The sequence below is a fragment of the Canis lupus genome, chromosome 9 (assembly GCF_003254725.2).
Source record: "Canis lupus dingo isolate Sandy chromosome 9, ASM325472v2, whole genome shotgun sequence".
Classification (NCBI taxonomy): domain Eukaryota; kingdom Metazoa; phylum Chordata; class Mammalia; order Carnivora; family Canidae; genus Canis; species Canis lupus.
Genome location: NC_064251.1, coordinates 19055337 through 19078725, shown reverse-complemented (window position 1 = coordinate 19078725; position 23389 = coordinate 19055337). Strand labels below are relative to the sequence as shown.

The 23389-nt window shown below is 36.0% G+C and overlaps 1 protein-coding gene across 1 annotated transcript in view; it reads right to left on the bottom strand.

The window, feature by feature from the left end:
* LOC118355732 (leucine-rich repeat-containing protein 37A2-like) overlaps positions 1-23389 on the bottom strand; it is a 121554-nt gene that overhangs the window by 90611 nt on the left and 7554 nt on the right.

Genomic DNA, 23389 nt, shown 5'->3' with positions numbered 1-23389 from the left:
ACATGACATTAGTAGGACTCTTCATATTCTTTTTTTTTTCCTACAGAAATCAAGCAGCTGTGCAATGTTGCCATCATTCTATATTCACTGGGGGTCTAACTGATAAAAGTTCACTCATTCCAAAATGCCACTTAGTGATTTCAGTTCACTTTTACAATAAAATGTTTTTTTCTTAGTAAAGACAAACATCAAATTTGATTTTACCATACTTTTTAACATCTAGTTTTAAAAAAAAAAATCTGGTTTTAGAGCCATGAATAAAACATTCTAGGAGATCAAGTTTTCTGGCACTGCCAATTTCAAAATTTCATTTTAATTAGAAAACAAAGAAGTCTCATTCTCTCGTCTCTTTGTGCCTAATTAAAAGCTAAGTAATGGATTTTAAATGAGCCTAATTAGTTGCAAACCTTTTACTGTTCTTACAAAGTCCTTACCCTAATTTAGCTAACAAATACATGTTTAATACTTTCCCATTTATCTGTAGGTAAAAAGAACATTTCTCATCTTTTGGAGTGGCGTCCACCCTTTTAGGTTTTCAAATAGCATTTATGGGTTCCATGGAAACCCAGGGAGACTCAAAAAGCAAATAGATCTTTTTAAATGGACTATTTCTTGCTCTTCATAATATATCCTACAGCTTTTGCTGCAGATGTGTTCTATGTTAATTCTGCTCTATCAGAAACTCATGAAAATTCAGGAAGAGGCATGAAAAGATGTTTACGACTCGCTCTTTGTAATAATGTTAGTTAACATTTACATTTCCCTTATGCTACATTTATGCCTTTCTAAACATTCCACACATATTCACACAATTGTTTCTCTCGATAACTGAATGAGAAAGGTATATTTTATAAGTGAAAAAAATGGAGGCATAACTAAGTTAATTTGTCCAAGATGAGAGAGCTAGGAGTCAGCAAAGTTTGGAATTTGAAGCTATGATCGATTCCAGATACCATCAGGTATAACAACATCATGTGAAGAAGTGGCGAAGGGGATTCCATGCAAGCAGAAATCAAAAGGAAAAAAAAAAAAAAGAAATCAAAAGAAAGCAAGAACAGCTCGTTTGGGATCAGACGAAAACAGACTTTATGCCAAAGACTATACATATCTTACTTAAAGCCATATATATACATACGTATACATACATACATGTATATATACACATATGCAACTGTACACATATCTATATACATATAATTAGCCTTCTACAAATTATCTTTCTTCTGGTGAAAATTTCCCTCACCCCAGTTGTTGAGTTTAGCCTTTCCCTCATGCTATTTGCATCCTGCAACTGTTTAGTGGTTTTGGATTGTGCTCTAACCCTTCCAGATAGCCGAGCCTCATTCCCTCTGCTCTGTACTCTTCCTGTGAAAGGACTCAAAGCAGCTGCGGACACTGGAGTTTCTTTTAGTTTTTAGTCAATGCATGGGCCATGCAGACAGTGCTGTGGGTGGGGATCTAGGGAGAATAATCCATCCATGTGAGAACTTTCTATTTCTCAGGTTCACCAAGTACCCTATTTCTCTCAACCAAGCTTCTGTAATCACTGACTGCATTCATGTGCACAAATCCAACCACTACTGCCTGGTCCATAATGCTAATGGGGCAGGGGGAATGGGATAGCCAGTAAGCAAGGTGGATTCTTAGCTGAACCCTCTTATTTGATGCTGGACCTCCTGTTCCTCGTGCCTTCTCTCAGCATCTTTGCCCATTAAAGTTCATCCTGTTCTGTGCCTCTCCTTCTCCAAACTTCTTTACCCTAGAGAATTTTAGTGTTCCAGACATTTCTCACAAATCTTTCCTTCCTTATTTCAAAATGTGTAGCACATACTCTGTCTGCCATTTGAAACCAAAACAACACCCCTTTCTATATTTAACATATGTTATGCAAATAGAACTCTGTGTAATGAATCACATTATCTCCCTCAGCTACCTTCCTTTTATATCTCAGAACATCTGACTTGACACTTCAATTCCCATCTCCTTCCCACCCTGTGCTCTTGGAAATGGACTTGTGTTTTCTGCTACTAGTAATAACTTATAAAATACCCATGCTAGTTGTCTCATGATGAAACCCGAAAACAGGCTTTTAGAGTCAGAGTCAGGCTAAGATATACCTTTGCAACACATAATTTAAACATATTTTCTTGCATCCTTATTCATGTGCATATGTGTGTCTTAACAAATACATTATGCAGTTTTTGGGGACAGAAACAATGCCTTCTCTGTTTTGGGGTTTTTTTTGTGAATCTTTTCCTAATTTTTTTCTATGCCTAACATGCCTTGGACATAGGAATCTCTCAGTATATCTTACCTGCTTTACTGGTAGCTCTCTGTTTTGGGAGCCAATAATATCATAATGACTTAAAAGCAAAATCCCCCAACACATTTTGTTACTAAATTTCAGCAAAGGAAAAATTAAATAAAATACATGTAAAATGATTACAGTGGATTCTTGTTTTAATGTCAATGCCAGTTGCATGAATTTTATTTTAAACAATATTTTAGATATTTTGTTCTGGGAAAGCTTGGACTCTGCCTGTCTCCCTTTGTTTTATGGTAAATCTAATATCAAAGCAAATAAAATGTTGTGAAATTATTTTTCTTTTTGTTTTACTGTGACAAGTAAATGGAAATCTGAGACAATTGGAAAATAAATATTTGACTATAAATATATATTCCAGTATCAAGAATTTAGAATATAGATTTATTAGATACCTCTATGATTTAGACATTCTCTTATTTTCTCCTTAAATTATTTGTATTTCATATGTATATATATATATATTTACCTATTTTTGATCCATGTAACTGGAGAATAGAGGATTTGAGGCTTTAGGACCTTTTTCCTTGAAAAATCACAGACTTGTGTAATCCTGAAAATTTGCCAAAAGTTAGAAGAGTGTTTGCTAGAAGATGTAGAATGTAGAATTTAGGTTGTAGAATGTTAGGGGACTGGATTTATATATATATAAAATCTGGAAGGCTTACTTGGCCTTCTCATAGCCTTTGATTTTGAAAAAAAAAGTATCTTATTGACAGTACATATTATTTCTCACTTATTCCTCAGATAACGTATATAAAATAGTATGCTTCAGCCTGTTGTTTTAAGGAGCAAATTTAGCCTTACAAGCCTTATAAAAAGCAGTTTGTCCTTTGGGTTTAATGAGACACAGGGTTGTATTTGAAAGTGGAGATCAGAAAAGAACATAGCTCCGAGAGAAGCTTGGCTATTATCACAAAATTCACATTTCTTGGACTAATCCATCATCTCCAAATAAAAAGTACAGACATAATAAACAAAAAGGCTTGCTAGCCATTGCCAAGTTCAAGTTCATATTACCTGACTGAAATGGAGTGGGAAGTATTGTTTCTCCAGATTATAAAGGAAGAAAAAGCGATTATGATTATGATCTGGATTTTTCAAGCAGCAGCTGGATGAACAGGAGGCAATAAAAATAGTTTTCCAATTTTTTAAAATTTAAATTTATCCTGGCATGGAACAAGATTATTTATTACTATATTGCTATGTATTTAAAATAGTTATATTCATATTGGGAAAGCACAAAAGGAGAGCCTTGTGTTGAAAATTTTATCACAAGCAAAAGATTGTCAAAATAAGAGATTTTTTTTTTTTAAGAAATAAAGTGTATGAGTGGTGGGGAGAGGGACAGAGGGAGAGAGAGAGAGAGACTCTTAAACAGGCTCCATGCATTGCCATGGACACAGAGGGGCTCAACCTCACCACCCTGAGATCCTGACCTGAGCTGAAATCAAGAGTCAGAGGCTTAATGAAGCGAGCTACCCATGTGCCCCAAAATAAGAGATGAGTTTGAGATACTTTCTCAGTTTTAATGTGTTTGAAGTCTCAACACCTTTTGTTGATAAAATGAATTTTATATAATATTACAAAAGTCATCTAAATGATATAATTGGTATGTGAAATCTGAGAAATATTTTAATCTCTAAAGTTTATGTTATTACCTATACAGAGAGAAAGTCTCAATGTGGAATTCTTCCAAAACTGTTATTTGATTAAGGTTTTCCTAAAATGGAAAAAAAAAATGTATTGTGAGCACCTGTTAAACCTCATCTATGTGCTTAGCACTATTATCTCAAGATCCACACTTTTATGAATGCTGGACTTAGTGAATATTTGGAATGAGACTTGACTCTGGAGATTAATACCTGTTTACCTACCCATCTACCCATTGCTGGCTCCTTGTGCTCATCACCATGGAGCAGGCAACAAGCTCATTCCTCAGACCAGTGCTTGTTTGGAGAGTCTTCATAGTCATACTTAATTCTCACCATAAACACTTGAAACAGAGAAATAGAGAAAGAGAGAGAGAAGCTGGAGGAAAAGAAGCAAGGGAGAGAAAGAGAGGGAAAGAGAAAGAGAGGACATGTAAATTTGGTAAGGTTTATTAACTCTTCTCTTTCCTTGAATTACGCTAATATTGTTTCATTAAAATTCCCAGTGACATTCATGGACAAGTTGTCCTCTAGTCAAATTCTAAATTGAGGGGTTCCTGGGTGGCTCATTCACTTAAGCATCCAACTCCCTTCAGGTAATAGTCTTGGGGTGGTGAAATCGAGCCCCACATTGGGCTCTGTGCTCAACCTGGAGTCTGCTTGAGATTCTCTCTCTCCCTTTCCCTCTGCCCCTCACCCTGCCCATGTTTGCATGCACTCTCTCACTCTCTCTCTCTTTCTCTCTCTCTCTCTCAATAAATAAATAAGTAACATCTTTAAAAAATTTTAAATTGAATAAATGTTTATGGAAACAAATGGAGAACTTTGATTTGAAAGTTCCATCCACATAACTACTGCATATGACACCCAGACATTAACCTGGATGGGGACTTCTAATAGCACCCACAGTTAATATTATATATGTTAGTATTTTTCCCTTGTTCTTATAGATTTAACCTCTTTTATAAGAGACAACAGAAGAAAGAGGAATTATCACCAGCATAGATGAACATTAAAGCATTTACTAACTATAACGCCAGATTCAAGGTCTGTATACTGACTCTAACTTCATCTCAGATTGTCTTTTTACTCTATCTCTACCCAAATAGACATTGATGTGCAAGCACACAGCACACATTTGTTTGTTGCTGTTGAGATATTGACAGTATTAGGTGGAAAGTATAAAGGAGAGATTTTGAGATTCAAGGAAGTTTCTACAAATTGTTAGATTATCTCGTTAAGTAGAGTTCCTGATGGTTCATATGTATACTGACTAGCAAACATCCCATAAGTCCTCATCTGGAATTCAAAATGATGGTCAATGGTATCACTATGATATATTTGTCCACTTGTCCCTTTTCGGGCCCATGGCATTTTTGCAGATACGTTGTTTTTGCAAAGGGAGCAGAAATACAACAGCATGTCACCTTTAACTATGTATATTGATTGACTGGTTGATGGTTTCTTCCATTTTTCAATAAGCAACTAGGCTCTGGGAATTCAAATTTAAGTAAAGAATGACACTTTACTGGAAAATCTTGGTCCCATAGGAAAGAAAACATATCAACCAATATTTAGTATAAAGTAATTCTGAACATCAAGAAAAAGACAGATACTAGAATTAATGAATATAAATAATGACAACATACAAGCTAAAAATGAAAGTATGTCTAGGCTAATGAGAGTGATAGGGGAACGTAGAGTGGATTCCCTGATGGAGAAGAGGGATGCTCAGAATAGAAAATTTTCCAAAGTATTCTACAGAGGACATGGTGTTTGCCTGGTTGTTAAGCTGGGGAAGATTTTCAACAGAAGGCTACCTTGACCTATTTAAAACATATTCTTAAGCTGCACATTTTTGGGGAAGGGCTATATATTACTCATTGTTTTACATTATTTATGTGTTCAGCACATTCCCTTATATCAATAGGTACTTGACAAATTCCTATTAAGTATACTCATAAGTAAATTAAATCTATATTTTAAAACATACGTATTAAATAATTTACATTAAAAATAAATATAAATGCTCCTTGCTCAGTGGAGAGTCTGCTTCACCCTCTCTCTCTACTCCTCCCCGCCCGTGCTCTTTGCTGTTTCTCAAATAAATAAAATTTAAAATATACATATATAAATGCTATTATCATTAGTGGAACAACTCAGCCATCTATCACTTATATTAGTAAATGTCCTTTGGGCTATAAACGGGTAGGTTTAAAAACCTTGCATTGGTTAAAGGATCACTAGTAAAGCCTTCCCTTGCTTTGGGGAGGGGGCACTGATTTGTTACATGGCATGGGCACTTCAGTGGTCAAAGTATCAGGGTGTTGAAGAATAAATTCTCTATTTAAATGCATTTAATTCTTTATCAGTCACTTAAATTCCAGATAAGAGAGCAATTTCTTTCAGTCAAATTTATCACTGAGGTAATTATCGTCAGGTGGCTTGAGGAGATAATGTGAATTAGCGTCGCGGCTGATTATTCAACTTTCAGGAAGATACACTTAGTTGTAACTTGACACTTCTTTTAGTGCAAGAAAGTGCAACAGTATTTGTAAAATCTCTTTTATAAACTTAGCAATGAAAGTATCTTGCTCTTCAACATATTTTAAAATTTAATATTTATTTTTGATGACAAGGATTCACAAGGGATTCACCTACTTATTTATTCTTTCAGCCAGCACTACTTATTGGGTGCTTATTCTATACCAGGCTCTGTGCTAAGTAAGCAGAAACATATATATTCCTTGCCTAAATTGAGCTTACAGGATGGAGGAAGTTCACATCTAGTGAGTGCAAGGAGCTTGGATAAGATGATCAGAGAATTAGAAACTTAAATACAATAAGCACAAATCAACAGGCAGCATGGCCTTAGATGAATGCTTCCTTGACTATTTAGAAAGAAAGTGATAACAAAAATCAGTGAGCTCCTTTCTTTCCCAGCAAGGACATTTGGAACATTTTGAAAATGAAGAGTGTATCATGAAAATCAACCATTGAAGATGGTGGGGTGTAGCAGGCTCCAAGACCCAGTGAAATGGATTGAAGGCGCTAAAAGACGGATAAGGAGAACACCAAAATGCCAGCAGCCAATAAGGATATGCACATGATTAGACAAATCTTGTAAAATGAAGGGGAGGGGTCAAAGAAAGCTATAGAAGAGTCTGATAACTTCTTACAGTAGCTTCCTAAATTCCAGACCCAGTACAGAGGAAAGATATTTCTTAAAAAACAAATAAATAAAAATATTGTTTTTATTTATTTATTCATAAGAGACACAGAGAGAGGCAGAGACACAGGCAGAGGGAGAAGCAGGTTCCCTGCCGAAAGCCCGATGTGGGACCCAATCCCAGGACTCTGGGGTCACCACCTGAGCCAAAGGCAGACATTCAACCACTGAGCCACCCAGGTGCCCTGAGATGTTTCATTTAGAGTTTTGGTTCATAGAAAGGAGAATAGTTGAAAGAGAGAGAGAGAGAAAGGCACAGATAGGCAGCCTTAGAGGAAAGCCAAGAGAAGCTTTCTAAGTAGATTCACTCTACTTTCTATCACTAGGCTACAACAGTGACTGGAATGGCTGTCAGGAGTGACCATGTTACATGGCACTGCCCTGCCCTGAGAGACTGAACCATAGCTGAAGAGAATGGAATGCAGTCCTGACTGTCTGCCATGAGCTGTGGCACAGGATGTTCAGACTTCAGAAAAAAAACTAGAACAAGTGTCCCTGAACAAAAACTCAAGCAGTTTTGAAGGATTTCCCTCTACACCCACCCCCATGTCTTACGAAAATGGAATGAAGGTAAAACAAAACAAAACAGACCAAAACCCTAACGTCCATGTTGCAAATGTAGTGCAGAATGGACACAAGTGGTCCAGTGTAAAAATGCTTGGCATCCTCAATAGAAAGCATCCAAAAAATGCAGCTGAAGAAACTATTCTGAGTATTGAAAATAGGTGATTGTCTTTTTAACCAAGGAGAAAAATGAATCCTCAGCTAGGAATGGTACATTTCATTCTATGTGTAAGGAAAAGAAAAAAAAAAAAAACATGAGATAGTTGGCATTAGAACATATTCTGGTTAAGTTTTTGAATATCAGTGATAAAGAATAGGTTTCAACACAAATAGAGAAAGCCCAAGAATCACTAATCACTAATCACTAAAAAAATCACTAATTTTTTTTCTAAGATTTTATTTAATTATTGATGAGAGACAGACAGAGAGAGAGAGAGGCAGAGACACAGGCAGAGGGAGAAGCAGGCTCCACGCAGGGAGCCTGACGTGGGACTCGATCCCGGGTCTCCAGCATCATGCCCTGGGCTGAAGGCGGCGCTAAACTGCTGAGCCACCCAGGCTGCCCATTAGTATACTGAGTTTTTGATGCCCCCACAACTTTCAGTGCCAGAGGTCATTAGATCACTGTCTACAAAGTTCAAGAGAGAACGAGGTGTGACCAAGAATATTTTAACCCGCAAAGAGTCATTTAATAAAGAAGACAAAATGAAATAGTCATCTATCTATCATCTACTTATCTATCTATCCATCCATCTTGATGTTAATATCCACCTATCCAAGAGATTAAGATAAAGAAATTAGGGACACCTGGGTGGCTCAGTGGGTTCAGTAACCGACTCTTGATTTCAGCTCAGGTCATGATCTCAGGGTCATGAGATCAAACCCCAAGCAGGGCTCCATGCTGGGCATGGAGTCTGCTTCAGATTTTCTCTCTCCTTCTCCCTCTGCCTCTCCCTGCTAAAAAAAAGAATAAAGAAATTATTATCAGAGAAAAATTAGGTGAAAAATCTCCTGGTAAGCACTAATTCCATTTAACTATAGAACTTAGGGTAAAAACTGAGGCATTATGGCTAAGGAATAAAGGTAACATTAAAAAAAAAACTCTTGATGAATTAAAATGATTACAACAATTGAAATGGGAGAGATCAGACAAAGAAACTGTACAAGTTATCCCATTGTCTTCTAGCAGGGAATCGATTGATGATGCTCAGAAACAGACAGATGGAGATAAAGCTGTAGATAAATATTTAACATCATGGTAGGCAGAATTTTCAAATGGCTCCGAATATTCCCTCCCAAACTATCCTCTCCTCCTGAGTGTAGGTATGATGGGATTTCACTCATGGGACGAGGTTATGGTATATGGAAAAGGTGAAAGGATGCTGTAGATGTAATCCTAGTTCTCTGTTGAGATATTTATCTGCTCTGTGTCTTCCTCACACTGCCAAAAGTAAAATGATACATATTGGTATAGTTGTTAGTAGTGGGTAAAACAATACTCAAATCTGGACCAAAATCAAATGTCATTTGTAAAAGCTTTATCCTTTCTGTGTCATTATACATCTAAGCAGCCAATATTCTATGAGAAGAGTAAAGTTTGAAGATTAATACGTTCTTTAGTATATATTAACTTGGAGACAAATAGATGAGTATGAGGATCTTAGGGCCTTCTGGGGATGACGTCACCAAGTTTTCAATTTTGACTTCCTAAATTTTCTGGGTACGGGAGCCTGATGGGATGGCCCTGATTGAGAGAACTGCTGGTGGAGAAACAAATACCAAGATTTAATGAGGCACTCACAGGAGAGAGGGATTCATAGCTGGTTCTCCAAGACTTACCTGCTTGGAGTTCTCCTCATTGCTGAAGGGGATTAAGAGGTAAAAAATCTCCAGTTTTTTTTCCAAGACTTACACTAAAGTTTAAGCTTGGTGGCTAGTCTTGGCATAGTATGTAGCTGTGTTTGGAAGCATTGGTTTCAGCAGTTTATAGCTGAGACTGAAAGCTCCTCTGAAACCCTCCCTTCTGGCTAACAGACTGACAAGGAAACCAGAAGGATGAACATCAAAATGTGAACCAAAAACTGTCATTTTGGAACACTGTGTGAGCGTTATTACTATTCTCACAAGGGTATAGATCAGCAAGGGCGAGCCTGGGTTAATAACTAAAGCAAAAGCACCACAAATAGATTTGACTTTGCAGATCTCTCTCTCTTTGACCTTTATTCGGGATTTGGAAGTAGAAGTAATTCCTTTTAGATAAAGAAAGGCCTGGGGCTCTTAAACAACTTGAATGACAAAAACACTGTAAAAGAAGAAACACAGAGATTTGCACGAACATATGTGTATACACATGATCATTTTTAAATTTATTTATTATGTTTTGCACTGAAGTATAGTTGATATCAATGTTATACTAGTTTCAGGTGTACAACATAGTAATTTGACAATTTTATACATTAAGCTATGCTCACCATGATAAGTGTGGGGACCATTTGTCACTGTACAATGTTATTACAATATTATTGACTATATTCCCCATGCTGTGCTTTTCATCCCTGTGACTTATTTATTTCATAACTGGAGATTTTTTTTTTACCTCTTAATCCCCTTCAACAATGAGGAGAACTCCAAGTGGGCAAGTCTAAACTTTCTATAAAATGGGAGTTCCACTGAGCAATACAATATGTGACAGTATTTGTACCTTAAGCTCACAAATTAGTTCCTATTGGTTACCTTAAAAAAGTCAGAATAACTGTCACTCTGTTTAATTCAAATCTGCACTATCTCCACTGATATGCAGAAGATTTGCCACTGTCCTGCCTCCTCCATACATCTCAAACTTCTTTTAACCTTGAATTTCCCTTTAAGGAATTGTATTTGCTAGCTCCTTTGCAAGTAAGGCACTGCTAACAGCTCCAGTCTCCTTGCCAATCTTTCCTGATATTTTAAGCTTTAGCAACACAAAATTTTTTACATTTCTTTGAAAGCAATTTGACTTATCTGGGTGCAATTTCTTGGGCTGTCCACCATGCCAGGAGAAGGAGGAGTAATCTCCCCTTACTGTGAGGCTGGACAGCTCCCAGCACATTCTGTGATGCACTCAAGACAGACCCTCTGTTAAGTGTGTCCCGAACTGATTGCCCCTTCCCACCAGGGCTAGATTTCATGCCTTTTTTGCTAGTTATTCCCTAGTGCATAGGATCTCTATCACTGCATAGAATCATGTTTTATTTGTGTTTGCATCTTATACACAGAAAACACTTAAGCTTCATATTGGCTGAATGAACAAATAAATAAATGGCTCATGACATTAGCTTTTCCGGGCAAATTATTTCACTACCTTTATACCTGTCATACAGCTTACTTACTGTGTCACTGACAGAAATACGCAATTCAAAATATTGGCAGTTCTATCTTTTTTGGAAGCCTTTTTCATATGCAATTACATTTAGTCTCAATAGGAAGAAAATTAAAAACAAACTGAAATGGAAGAAAATTAAAAACAAATTAAACAACTCTTTGTGATTTTTTACTATTAGAACATGTGGAAAGAAACCACATAACTCATTTGTTTGTTTGTTAAAAACAACTACTTTTTAATTTCCATCCATTTTTCACTTTGGGTAGTTCTACTTGACTGTGACACTCAGTATGTCATTTTATAAATTCAAGAATTACTGGGACAGCCACTAACATGATAATGTGATAACCTCACATAATTGAGGTTGTCTGCACTTTGGTGATAATGGTAGTTATTAACTTTTCTAAAAATGCTGAAAATATTGTAAGAAAGCACTTGTGTGTGCATTATCATTTTAGATTTTTATGATTTTATGTTTTCAATGTATAAGCTAGTAGTAGGAAAAACCAACCTATCACCTTGCAAGATCAATATGCAAGAAATAAATGCATGATTCCAAGATTTAGCAAGTTTAATCTTTAGACTTGCTTCTCTAATTACTTTGAAATATTAGACAAATTAGGATAGCTTTCAGGCCAAAGTAACCATATAACGACCATGGCAAATCTAACTTTTGTTAGCGGGGGAAAAACACACTGTTTTACAAGGAAACAAAGTCTAGGCAAATTGAATCAGGTTTAGGATATCTTCAATTTTGAAAGAAAAGAAAATCATAGTTATCTAAGCCTTCAACAATATGATCTTTCTGGAGGTGGCTGATCAATACTTTACAATCCTGAAGGAATAATTAAAGCTCACTAAATGATATTAGTGTGTGGGTTAAGGAGGGCTGTAGGGAAGCAGGAGTTCATAAAAGAGAAAAATAACTATTTTTTCTTTAAAAAAAAAAGATTTTATTTATTCATGAGAGACACACACAGAGAGAGAGAGAGAGAGAGAGAGAGGCAGAGACACAGGCAGAGGGAGAAGCAGGCTCCATGTAGGGAACCCTATGTGGGACTCGATCCTGGGACTCCAGGACCAAGCCCTGGGCCGAAGGCAGGCGCTAAACCGCTGTGCCACCCAGGGATCCCAGAACTATTCTTTCATGTTCAAAAATTAAGAATTATAATTTTGTTACTTCCAAGGCATATGATAGCTAAAAAAACTATATAACAGTCTCAGGTAAATCTTTATGGGATTTATTTCGATTATTACAAATATTTTTATTTGTGTCATTATACATAGCATCATACTGTTGAAGTCTTAAAAATATTATTACTCAAAACGTGACCCATAGAACCTCTGGTTCGGAATTGCCTGGCATTATTAATTACAATGGAGAGTCACAGAACTTGTCCCAGATCTACAGATCTACAGAATCTCTGGAATTAATTGGAAATATGATGTTTAATAAGTTCCTCCTGCACACTGAAGTTTAAGAATTCTCTTAATTCTTAATTCTCTTTTCAAAGAATTTACAAGAATTTGTAAAGAGAAAAGAGAGCTTATCATCTTACCTTAACCCCCACAAGCACATAAGAATACATGTACATATATCACATCTCATCTATGTTACTGTAATGTCATTCAAATAATTAATTTTTAAAAATAAATCAGAATGCCTGGATTTGAATTGTGGCTTTGCTACTAAATAACATAATTTAAGGTAACGTAACTTGATATAGTGGAAAAAGGACTTTGTTGGCATCGATTCAATTCTCACATAATGTGTCTAACTGCAAATATTTATATCAGAAAGACAGACATCTATAGTCAACAAGATTAGATATAAATCTTTAGGATACCTTCAGCACCCTCCACAGTTGGCATGCCCTGCCTAGTTACAAGCTTATTCCCTATTATTTGACTCGTATCAAACTATCTTGTATTCCATGAACATACCATGGCATTTCAAGCTCTTCCTTCTCTTAAAATGTCTGCTAATGTATTTTGGATTATTTTGGATCCTCATTCACGCTATCTGATTCCATTCATGTATCCCTTCTCCTGAGGCTTTCCCTAATACTCCTGCTAAGTATTAGTTGCATATTATTCATCTTTCAAGGCATTTTTGCTTTTATAACTATAATATGACATATATTGCATCATGATTGACAGTATATGTTTCCAGTCTCCACTGGCCTGTGTATTCCTAGAAGTCAGGAATTATAGAGTTATATGAGAACATATTCTCACCAGTGAGCTGTCCATTAGATTCTCATTCAATGATGATGAAATTGAATTGGAAATCATTTTGAGTAAGCCACATCATTGTAATATGCTATTTTCCAACAAAGCTTTGCAAGTGGAGTATTGAATGTGTTGTGAAATCTAAGACAAATAAATCACTTTCTTTACCGTAAATCTAAGAGACCACTGAAATAGCACTAACGGAAAATGTAGACTTATTTTATGAAGCTAGATTTTGCAGGCCTGAACTACATGTTTTTCTTCTTTATGGAGTAAAACTCTTAGAGAGTTTAGAGCAGCTTAGAGCAGTTTTAGATCAGAAATGGTATCACATCACACTTAAAATAGATGCCAGACACAGAGGTCTAAATATCTTCCTTCCTATTCGCTGCCATACACTCTTGCCCACCAGTTCCTTTTTAAATTTGTCTGCTGAAACTAAGATATGTTGTGTAAGGGAAAAGGAGACATGGGAACATCATCTCTTGCAGAGTCTTATCTTTGCCAACTGCCATCCTCTGAATTACCATTTTGTTCAAAATGATTTTATAATATTTGTCTTAATATCATAATAACAATGCATTATTCTGATACAGCAGGCCATGCTCAGTGCACGTTAGATCACACAAAAAAATTTGGAATGAAAAATCATGTGGAAGATGGCATTGTTCTTTGCATTTTCTTTTGGAGTCAGATACATGTCTGTGTAGTTGGGGAAGATGCAAGATATAAATATTATAATTTCTACGGTGAACTTCGAGAGCAACAGGATCCATTCCATTCTTCAAAGGTCAAGGAGAGTTGTCATGGAGAATAAAGATCGAATAAAATCATTAAGAAATTCAGAAAAGTTCATGCATGGCCAGGGGGGAAGCTTTAGTTTGAGAAAAAAATAAAGAAAAATCCTCTTCTAAGCCATTGGGCAGGGCATTAAAAGTGATGTATCTTAGATTTTTTCAATATATGAAAAAAATTAGTAATAAGCACTCTATTCTTAGACATGCATGGTAGCAGTTGGATTTTTAGTAACAGCCCAGACATTTGTACATGTTTGTCCAAAAAACCATGAGATTTTTTAACACATTTGTTATCAGGACCAAGGTCCACTACTAAAATCTCAGGGAACATTGTTTTTCCCAATCATGTCATTTAACAGGACTTTAATATTTCATCACAGGAAATGAGTTCAAAAAGAATATTACAATATTTTGCTTTCCTTCCCTTTTTATAAATTAAGCCTGAAGTGTTAACTGTTAATCATTTACCAAGAGGAGGTACACTTGGTACTCGTCTGAGTCATAGGATAGGGACGGTGGTGGTTCAAAAAGTTCGTAAAACTAAAATAATATCAGTGTAGATGAGTAAATCAGAAAATACACATCCATTTTAAGTGGGAAAATTACTATTTGCTTAATAAAGTGAGTAGTTCCTGTCTTTTGTATAAAATTATCTTGATAATGCTACCCAGTAAAGTGCTGTTAATATGAGGGTAGTTCCATCAACTGTCTCTCTTTCTCCATGGACCAAATACACTCCCTATCTTTAAAATGCCAGTTACTTAAATTTATAATAATTGAAAGACCTTTCCCAGAAATTTGATATTTAATCAACTGTGCATTCATTTAACTGGGTGCACATAGACATCTGAGAAAAGTGGTTCCATTGAAAAGAAAACTCTGCTGTGTTTATCTTTTCACAGACTGAGTCTACAATATATTTTCTTCCACTGACATGTGAACTATGTGAGAATGTCTATGTGAACATAGGGTAAGGATGGCTGAAAGGTAGCACCTGTGGAAGCAATTAATTCACCCTACAATATTCAGTCGATCAATAGGGCATAAGGACAGTTTTTGAACAGCATTACAGTGTCTTTGATTTATGGTGTTTACAGCAGAATCTGATTTGCTGTCCTGGAAAATGTTTCCTCTATAAAGTATGACTAATAATATATATCAATCTCACTCTTTTGCACCATTCATGCTTGTACACTATTTAAGTAGACAAAGTGCCTTAATGTGAAATAGTGAAAGATCTCTGAAAAAATATGTATCAGATTTCACCAGCCAATTTCACTGCGTTTGTTAGTTTCTCAATTTGTTGACTTGGTTTCTTATTAAAACATAGACTACAAAGATGGGTTTAGCAGGTGATTAATGAGATGGGAATCACAGATGCTTTTTGTCTGTTTTTTTCCACATCATTTCAAGCCCAAACCCTTTAAACATGTTTTCTACTTTAATGGACTGGATATTTTACTCAAGGTAAGGTACACATAGTTTTTTAAATTATTCTTCCTCTGATTCTTAACATGATAATTTTTCCCAGTGGAAAGGTAGAGATAAAGTAAAAGAAACCAATTATTGTCATCTTTTGATGGGGTCCAAGTTAGCATCAACACACACACACACACACACACACACACACACACTGGTACATTGATATAGGAGAATTATCTCAACAAAAAAAGCAATTTAGTTATATTTAAATATAGTCTATTAGTTGTTACCACTGAGTTTTTTTCCTCTAACACCCAGAACACGTCTCCAAATGATCATGAATCAGTTATCTGAAGACATCTCGAAAGTGTATTAATTAGATCATGTGTTTTTACATCTTTATTTCTTAAATGGGAAAAATAAGACAGAAAATTTAAGTGACTTGCCCTTAGATGTTCAGCATAAAAAGATCGTAAATCAAGATCCCCTGATTATTTCTGCTTATGCAATGACTCTGTCATCGTTCAAACAATTTTTATAATTCCTCCTCTGGATTAGTCTCTAGAGCCTTTTTAGAAGACAAGAAAGAATTCTGGTTTCATAGGTATGATCTATAGACTGTTTTGTTTTGTTCTTCTGCCACAATTGTACTACTTAACTTTATCCCCTGACTAGTCATCAAACTTGGCTGTGCTGTGACCTCCTTGGAGGCAAGTATCATACCATATTCCCACAGTACTAGGATTATCCCCCAGGATAATACCTGTTCCATTGTTGAATTGATTATATATTTATTGATAAAATATATGCAAAATGTATGTAATTTTTTAATATAATCATAACCAAAAGCATAGTCTCTGAAATAGACTCTGACTAAACTATTTTGAAGTCTCCTTTTGCCAAAACCTTGAAATTTGATCTATATATTTTTGTCTTTAGGAAGTCCTTACTATTATTATTGTTATTCATAGATTAATTTTGAGACTCTAAAAACAGCATATGCTAATGGTATGCTAATCCAACTGTCTAAACAATTAAAAATGTTAATGATTGGATTATAGTAATTTTTTTCTATTATTGTTATTTCATGCCTGAAATATTCCGTGCTTGGGTTTGTGTTTCTATAAATGGCACAAAAAAGAGTCTTTATAGCAGATCCTAAAATGACTGTGTGGATTTCAAAGAATGTTTTCCAATGGAAAGAAAGTGTAAATCTTTTATGTAGTTGAGTGCTAAAACAGCTTATTGATCAATGTCAACAGGTGGAGCCAAGACAAATGGTCCTAATCTGTGCCTTTGTAAATATGCTAACCACGAGGAGACAATTTTTCCAATGAATCAAGAAAATGAATATGAATTTTTGTTCAACCATTCAGAGTCTCAGCTTGTAAACCAGGAAGTCTAAGGGGATCTTCTATGGTATATTTGAAAAGTCTAGGTTATATATTTTGCCTGGAACTACTCATAGAGAACTATGATAGCCATTTTTAGAAAATCACTGTGGTTACTTGGGCCAGTGTCAAGGTAACACTTTCCAAAATACTACGACCAGGAAGATTTACACGTCTCAAAGATATTTGAAGTTGATGGAGTCGGTGGTTACTTAAAGATCAGCTGCTCTTATTGGATTAAGTAGAATTGGGTTATGATCTGGACACTGATTGTGAATGTTCTGAACATACTCCTTCCTTACACATGATCTAATGTGCCGTGATTTCTGACTCCCCCCGCCCCAATCCTAGTAATTCTTTCTTGGGAAATACGTTGTTCAGCCTTTTAAAACTGTTACTTACTATTGTATATTATTCTCTGGAGGTTGACTAACAAGCACAAGATATACTGACAATATTACTATCTATTCTTAAATGGGTAATACATTAAATTAATATAGAATATGTCAAGCCCTCATTAAAATGTCAGTGTTAGTCATTATTACGTACTCTTCAAATCTTTTGCTTAGCTATTGAATTAGCCTTTTAAATATACTGTTTATTGTCAACTAAAATCTTTACTGAGTTTTTAGCTTAATTTTTGTGTGCTGGTTTTGCTTTGTTTTCTTTCTTTGGTGGTGGGAGGGCAGGATTCTTTGCCTTCTTGAACTATTTTGAATTCAGTCCTCTCCTTAATCTGCATTTCAGGAGATGATTCTTGGGACATAAAATGCAGAAATTTTCATTTATCATTCCTAACTTGTAAATAAAGACCAAGCAATACAAGTTTTTAAAATTATTTATCATCTTGATTTTCTAAAGTAGGCTTTACAGTAGAGATTTATGATGTCTTCCTAAATAGGCTTTTTTGTGTGTTTTCTTATGGATTCCTCTCTAATACTTACAAGGTAAGTTATATAATGCACTTTTATGAACATGTAAGTGTTGGGTAAATAAAGGACAGTGAAAACATGAACCAAGAGTGCAAAGAGAATTCCCTATAAGAAGTCGTTCAGATGAGTAACAGATTGTCAGAATCCTAAGTAAAATTTTCCTGAGCAGAGATTTATCATACAAGAAACTGATATGGCCACACTGTTTTAAGATACAGGGAAATTTTTCAGTTCTATTAAAATCAGAGCAAAAGTGTTCAAGACATTCTCCCCTTTGATTTCCCTATGTGCCTTCAAAATTCTTTTCTTCTTGTCTTTTTCATGTATTTATTATTGAATGCTTTCTCTGGGGTAAACTTAAGAAATGTTTTCTCCCTATAACAGAGAATGGAGTACAGTTAGAGCAAATATAAATGCTGATCCCCACAAGCAGAAAAATAAATGAAACATGTTTCAGAGAGTTCAAGACAAGAGGTCTTGTGCTGTCTGTCAGAAATCACTTTCAGCTGATAGAAAGCTGAAAAACAGTGGCTTATGTAAGTTGGGAGTTTATTTTTCTCTCACACAGAAATCTAGAATAGGCTGCCCAGCAATGGTATGGAAAATACGTAATGCCATTAAAAATTCAGGATCTTTCTAGCTTCTGCTGTATTAGCTCTTATCTTTTCAAATTGGAGTCCATACCCCAAAAAGCAAAGGGAAAAAGCCAAAAGAATTTGTCATGGAGTCAGTCCTGTTAGAGAGCTTGCTGGAAGCCCTCATTCAAGGGCCTTCCACTTACAGTCAATGGCTAAATCTTAATCACATGGATACCTCCATCTGCAAATGAGGCTGAGAAATGTAGTTTCTAAGGTAGGTCACTATCACCTCCAACAAAACAAGGGAATGTTAATTAAAATGTCAGAGGAAAATGGGAGAAAATGTGTCTCTCACATTATCTGTCTTTAATATTTATATTAATCCTTCCCCCCCTCCCTTTATTTTTCCTGGGAACTGCAATTTTTTTCAACAAGAAAGCTATTAGGGAATCTGCTTGCCAACCTACTTAGTCCTATGCAGCCGTACAGGTTAACCTGCTGCTGAGTACCAAGCTTTTGTAGGAGTGTCAAACATTTTCTTTTCTTTTTTAAAATTTTTAAATTTTTTAGATTCTATTTACTTATTTTAGAGAAGGAGAGAGTGAGCACATATGTGCCAGCAGGGGGAGGGGCAGAGGGGAAGGGACAGAGGGGGAGGGAAAGGCACAAGCAGACTTGCCCCCAGCAAGAAGCCCATGGAAGGGTTCGATCTCAGGACCCCAAGATCATGACCTGAGTTGAAACCAAGAATTGGATGCTTAACGTACTGAGCCACTCACGTGCCCCAAACATCCTTCTCTTAAATTATGCTCTTGTTTAAATTACTCCTCATTTCACAAACAAATAAATCACAAAATAAAAAACAAACATCACAAGCACTATGAGATTATTTCATAACATGTTGTCCAACTTTTTCAATCTCTTTCCTTCTGTCCCCAATTTATTTGTTAAATTGTCAACTCCATAGGACCACATTTTTTTTTCAACTAAAAAATAAGCAGGGAGTAAATTAAAAATTAGATTTTCTCAGTTACAAATAGAAAATGGAAATTCTGTTTGGCTTTCATGAACCTATTTCGCTCACATACCACAAATGTCCACAGTTAAATAATTTTGAGTTATGATTTGTTCAACACTTTGGAATCACAAAGGCCAGCCAGTCAAATTCCATACCCAAAGTACATATCTCATTCAGAGAGTCCCAGGTTCCTTTTCTAATACTTCCAGTTTAGATTTGATTTGCTTGCTACTTGAAGAAACAGAAAATCCCATTTGGGGATGTTTCATAATTGGAAATTTTTCTTATATTACAATCCACTGTTGCTCTATAACTTTTAACCCCTCACCTTGCTTTTATTTTTCTACTGGATGTTTGACTGAACTAACTCACATATTTCCTTAATATGAGATCACATTAAAAAAATTACCGTGTCTGAATAAGGCCTATAACCTATAATATCTATATTCTTTACATAGAGTATAAGGGTTGCGTATCCTGCACAGAGTTTTAACTTCTCCTCTACTAGCCTTAAACAAAACCAGAAGTCTTTGTTCTCGTGGTCGAATTTCTTGAAACGACATTAAAAGTACTTCATTGTTCGTAATGTTTCAAGCCAAAAATACAGTGGAAAATAATAATTAAATTCTATGTGAGTATTTTCACTTAATAAAAACATCTTCACATCCACTCTCTCAATATTTCAGGCCTACCCTACTTCGTGACATTTATTATGTGTAAATTGTTCCCTTTATCTGACCTTTTAGGTGTAAGATGCCTCCACAATGGAAAATATGTCTCAAGAAAGAGAGGAATGAAGCTACTTGGCTTTCCTCATCCACTGTATCTCATTTCTATCAAAAATTTAACATGAGTTTGTAAACTTGGAAACAAGTTTATTCATGTGTTATCTATGTATTTGGAGAAATGTCTTATTTTTTCCAAAAACATTCACCATTTCTAAACAACACAACAACAAAAATAGTCCCTCCAGAGTCTCTGAATTCTGTTTTTCTGTGACACAGCGTCCTTACATGTCCCCTGATGGAACTCACCCTCTTTTACTAAGTGAACCACAGTCACTTAGGTAATCTTCTTAAAGACTGAATATGAGAACAGATGGTCCAGGCAAGTATGAAGTTCAGCTGCCCATTCCATAACAACTGTACTGCTTTAAATGATTAGGGGAATCACAGCAGCCAGGAAATGTTTATTGTTTTGGAAAGAGGGTGGGTCAGGATGGGATTTCACTTTCACTCTTTCCTGGAGGAAAATATTCATCCAACAGATCTTATGTGACATATCAGACCTACAGTCTCCATTTGCCAACTGTCAAGACATCCGATGGTTAAGGCAACTGGGAAGGGTAGCAAGAAAATAAACGGACTCTCAGCCAAGCAAATGCCAATTATAGTTTGTTTAAAGTGTGCTAGAAAGGATGGCAGGAGGCCAACAGCATGGTGGATGGACAGGGGTTGCTTAAAGGGCACATAGCAAAGGCTATAGCCTGTGGAATTCTAAAAAGACATGACTGGCATGGTGACAGATGGAAGAGGGGTGGCCAAGCTCTTTCAAAGATGACTTATAGTCTGTGCCAATCAAATTATTCTTTCACATAGCGTTCAAAGCCTCTATGTATGATGGCAATTTTGAAACAAAGAGAATAATTTACTGAAAATTTTGGCATGATTAATATGATTTTAATCAGGAGAGTCCCCATGTTCCGGTGACTGGCGAGGCTTTGTCAATAGGCAACCTAAACCCATTTGGAGAGACAAAGAAAAGGGGGATTTTCTTCAGAGTGATCAATTTTCTGGATCAGAGTTTAGATGGGGTGCAGGGGTGAAAGAGCACCTGGATCTGAGGATCCAAACAGATGAGGTTTGGCCACTCTTCCCTGACAAAATCCAAAGACAGAGAGGTGAGTAGTGGTAAAATAGAAATTTATTTCATTGAGGCCAACACTGGTAGGAAGACAACAGACTAGCATCTCAACGATTGTCTCCAAAGTCCTGAAAATACTTCCAGGTTTATGAGAAAAAATGTGGAGCAAAGTAAGGGGTACATGCAGGTGGGCAGTTAAGGTCAAATTGATCATTGTCATGGAGTCAATCATTGAGGTGGGGGGTCTTGCTGGCTCAGGGCAGTTCTTATGCTTGAGGGGGTAGTTTCAGTTCCCATGGGGGATGCTTTGCCCTCAGAGTCTTCCACTTGAACCTTGAGACTAGCTGGAGAGAAGAACCCAACTAGAAAGCTTGAGGTCAAAATGAAGTCAGCCAAGGCCCTCTTTCAAGAATAAAATGAAGTTACTTCTTACTTCAAATAGAACTTTGTATCTGGTTGCTTAAGTCATTAAACTTAAGTAGTAAAGACCCAAAGGTTCTTACCTGGATATTCAGAACCTTTTCTTCACTAAAGTGAAAGTAAGTTTATTTGGTGTTGTAGGGGAGAAAAAGATAAGTTTTCCTCTATCCTTCTAGTTTCTTGGCTGAGACCCCTTTGTAATAAAAGAGAGCTTAACAGAGGAAAAACAGATGTTTAACACCATATATACCTCCTGTATACATCGGAGGTACCCAGAAAAAAATGACTAACACAAGAAATGGCCCAAGCCATCACCTGAAATAACCATCTCCAGGTAAAGACAAAAATAGATATTGGTGTGGGAGGTGGTGGGGAGAGCCAGGTTTTCAGGCAAAGCACAGTCAACAAAGATATGGGTCTTATTCAGATTTAAATCCTCATCTTCCATATTGATAACAGTCTCTACAGATTTAAGTCATTCTCCTTTTCCCTGTACCTAGAAGGAGGCCCCCTTACAAATGGAAATTTTCCACATCAATGTAAATTGCTTTTACAAAAGAATAAGTTCTGTTTGGTTTCAGAGCTTCTCTGGTGTTTACTGTTTTCTAAAAAAATAATCAGTCTAAATAATCCTTATGCCAAAAAGGCATATTTTAAGGTGACAACTTCTGCCCCCTATCAGTTAGCATGCTGGAATTCCGTGGCTTCAGTTGACTCATGCAATTGTCTGGATACACTCCACCAAATTATTTCATTGGAGAATAAAATCCACTTCCTTGGGGGACAGCAGTTATATGTGAGCACGACAGGCACAGAAAGTTGCATTTAGAAATACAAAATAGAAACAGTCTTTAAGCTGCTGTTTAGGTGAATTATTATATGGTCGAGTCGATGTTAGCAAATTTAAAAAGTGGAAGGTTAGCATTAAAGTAGAAATCCAATTACGTGTAGCCGAAATGCACTTTATCAGGTACGTTTTATCGAAGTAAATTTACTGAATAATTTACTGAAAATTTTGGAGCAAAGGGCAAGTTCACAGAACAAAGGAGGGGAACTCTATTTTATAAATGAAAAGGGGGAAAGTGGCTTTTCTTAACGTTCCTAATGGAATATCCTAGGAAGTTTTACCCCAAAAGTGCATTTCACTTCCTTGAAATATATGCATTCCTGAAATTTGAGTATATAATACACTTCCACTAATTAAGCCACTGCACGGTAGTGCATTAAGAAAGTTCATCATTTATTCACTTTATTATTTATTTATTTATTTATTTATTTATTTATTTATTTTTGGAAAAAGTCATCATTTTAAGGTTTTTATAATGTTTTCAGGAAAGCTGAAATGGCATGCCCTTAAGCTGCTTGCAAGGAAAGAGGTCTTTATGCGGCACATACTTCAGATTCTAATTCTTTGGCTTAACAACAACATTCGTGTTGATGCATGGATAAAATTAGGACGTGAGATGATATGAAAATTAATAAAGGGATGTCTCACAAAAATGGGGTCGGGAGGCCAGCAGGGGGAGCTCTCATGCCCTACCTCTCGACCTCAATCGCAGACTCCACAGGAAGAGCTGGACCTTGGCAGGTGCATAGGACTTTTTTCT